Genomic DNA, 3538 nt, shown 5'->3' with positions numbered 1-3538 from the left:
GACTGCCAAACTATTAATGATGTCACAAAGATCACGCTCATTTATGGCCCGCCCCTTAAAATCTGATTTCAATGAGCACAGAGAAAAACTTTCCACTTTCAGCAGATAAATGTGAAAATAGCCTTCTAGTGTCAGACATCTGGCTGTAGGAACAGGAAGATTTGTGAGTGGAGGGGGGCTTTAAGTAATAACAGTACTGCCTTTATAACAGAGAATTATTATTTTTAATCAAGCTTGAGTTATTATAGTTGTTTTAGGTTTTAAAATGTTACATCTGATCCCTCGAATCACCTGATGTTACCAGCCCTAGATTAAAATTAGAGCTGAAATTATTAGTCGGTTAATCAATTAGTCGATAGGCAATTATTTGGATAATGTACTAATCACTAATCTATTAAATAGTTTGCCTACCACATATGACCGTGAACTGACTTTTGGGGTTTTGAATTGGTGGTTGGACAAGACGATTCAAGATGCCATCACCCTTTTTTGACATTTCCTAGACAATTGATAAATTGACGGTACAATTAATAAAAAAAGAATTCTTAGTTGAGGTAATGACATACGGATGTTTCTTAGCAACAGTGATAATAAAGTGAAAGCATGATAAATGGGTCTAAAGACAAAGAGATCCTTGGAAAAAAAAAAGCCTTCTCCAGAGGGCACATGACCTCAGACCAGGCTAAGATTCACTTCTAGACAACAGTGTCAAGTCTTTAAGAAGCCAAAGCCTGGACTTTGACCCCACTGATAATCTGCTGAAAGACCTAGAGATCAGTAGATCACTGAGGCACCTAACCAATCTGACAGGCTTAAAAGGACGAACTGGTTCAATTTGCAGTGTGATGTGGAAACGCCACCAGTGCACATACACCAAGAATGGACTTTACAGTGAAGTAGGAGACATCTTGTGTCCAGCAGGAAAACTTTAGAAATGAACACAATTTGCATATTCACAGATTCTAGAATTGTTAAGAGGTAAAAGGAGTAGATGAGTTTTTAAGGATTTTACACTTTTTTCAGACAAAAAAAAACAAACATATCAGCTTATTATTTCTATATATGTTTTGATTTCTGTAGGGGATCTTTAATTATTTTGAGCAAGTTTTAAACAAAAAATTTAAATGTATAGTATTTTATGATAGTAAACTAGATATTTTTTGGCTCTGGACTGTTGGTTTGACAAATCCAAACATAGATAATACTTTGTGCTTTGGGATATTGTGATGGCAATCTTAATAATTTTGTCTATAAAATGTCAGAAAACTATAAAAAAGTAATCTATAGATTCATTGATTACAAAAAATAATCACCCTGCTATAGATGCAAATCTCAGGCGAAATAAAGACCTGAAGACTTCATTATTGTGTATGGTACTTAAACAAATTCTGAATAAATAATACATTTTATAATTTATAAACTTAAAAATATTTGATTTAGAGTATTTTACATAATGTATAAATAAATAAATCTATTTAGATCAAGCCTATAATAATACAACAAAATGTCAAGAAGTCAGTAATTCACGGCGTTAAATCTGTAATATTAAACAATACAAATGGGTCAAAACACAAGCTCAAAATTTAAAACTTTTATTTGTGAACCAATGAAATGGACTGCAATCCATCTGTGCCTCCTATCTTAAGAATACTAACATGAACATAAGGAAAAAAAACAAAAAAAAGAAACGGCAAAACGTGACAGCTGGTGCCAGAGCAGGCATCATCACAGACGCTGGCTTCATCGGAGGGGACAGGCAGGCCAATGACATTCTGCTGTGAAGTCCAACTGAAGCCTTACAGCTTGAATGCGGGGGGGGTTTGGGGGTGTGGACGCGTCAACAAGAGTTTTCCCCTCCGATGAAGCTGTCCGGTAAAGCGATGCGTGTTGCTGGTTTAGGTTAGGTTAGGGTCTTTGAACACAATACAAAAATATGAGCTGGAAGCACAAGATCTTTTTTTTTTTTTCACCTGCTATGGCAAAACAACGCTAATAATGGACACTGTGAAGTTAAACACAAAAGGCAGGCTTCAGTGTCTTGTTTCATACGAGTGCTTTAACTTTAAAACTCTGACTATTAAAAAAATATCAACCCACACCAGCTGTCAAGTAAAGCGTAACAAATAATACCATTTACATTTTTCATCATGTTGTTCATAAAAAAAAAAAACAAAATAAGGAAAACTTCATGTTCACTCATTTAAAAAAAAAAATGCACCCTGGAACATATTTTCCACCCCACGAAAGATGGAGTCAATTTGTTGCCTGTTAGATGAGAATTTTAGGGGAAGAAATTGGCCTACTCTCCATTTGAATCTGGAGAGATTTTGTATCATAATAGCAAGGTCCCTTCACATTAAGACCTACTTATAACTTCATTTTACGTATTCACAAGTCTCTTTGCCAATGGTCTCTTTAAAGTGAAATTGTAACAGAAGAGACAAAGTTCTGAGCAGACGTTGAAGGCCATTTTAATCACTTTACACGAGAACCTTCTTTTAAACGAGCCTCGAGCCCAGGCGGCTCTGTGAACCCGACCGCTCACCACCAACAACACGTGGCTCCTTAGAACCAAATGCCTCACAGGAAAATTCTCTGTATAAAAAATCTCCATTCTGATATTCGCAGCATTATTTATTTATTTCACCTTCCTCATTGTTTGGGATATTTCTTTTTCTTTCTTGGACAAAATGAATGAAAACATCTGAGCAAGGCCAGGAGTGTGGAGATGTAGGAAATAACACTTTTAGATCTCACTCAGGAGGTACGTTCTACATTGACCCTTAATGTTCTCTTGAAATCCTTAACCAACGTACAGCCACAAAGCAACTGGGCTCTGACCAAACGTAGCCTGCCCAGGAGCACCACCCGAGGATGTAACAGCAACCACCTAAAATCATGACTTTTTGTTTTTTTGGAGAGGGAGGGAGGGAGCACCCTTAGTGTTTGACTGTCAGTCACCACTGCTAACATTACTGAGGTAGAGATTTGTCCCGGGGTCGAGGACTGATGTTTTCATAAGCTCCCCAGCCAGAGAGGTGCCAGGCCTCAGCTTCCACACACATACACACTTTGACACTCACACCCAAACAGTCAAACAACTGGACAGAAAGACAAACAGCCGGGACGTACGCTGATGCTCATCTCTCTGTTCCTCTCTCTGTCCATTTAATACCCTGGGTTCCTTTGTGAGCTGGCAGGCAGAGAAAACCATCTATGGTGACTGGGAATGAAACACTGGGATGCATCTGGAGAATACACACACACACACACACACACACACACACGGCGAAACAACTACCAATTAGCTTTCTCATAACACTTTTAAAGCTCGAGGGCCATAGCGCAGTGGCACAAGCCATCTACAGTGTTATCCTACCACCCTGTGCATGTAAAAAAAAAACACTTTCCCTTTGTTACCTTTTCTACATTCAATCATCAAAACCTGCCCTGTGACAAGTTGGGTGGCTCTTTTCCCGATTTCATTCACAAAGGATTTCCATCAAAATCTGAAAATACTGCTATTTTTGAAATCAAA

The sequence above is a fragment of the Morone saxatilis genome, unplaced genomic scaffold (genome assembly GCF_004916995.1).
Source record: "Morone saxatilis isolate NCDOM2014 unplaced genomic scaffold, NCSU_SB_2.0 Contig6, whole genome shotgun sequence".
Taxonomy (NCBI): domain Eukaryota; kingdom Metazoa; phylum Chordata; class Actinopteri; family Moronidae; genus Morone; species Morone saxatilis.
Note: the sequence above shows the minus strand (reverse complement) of the source record.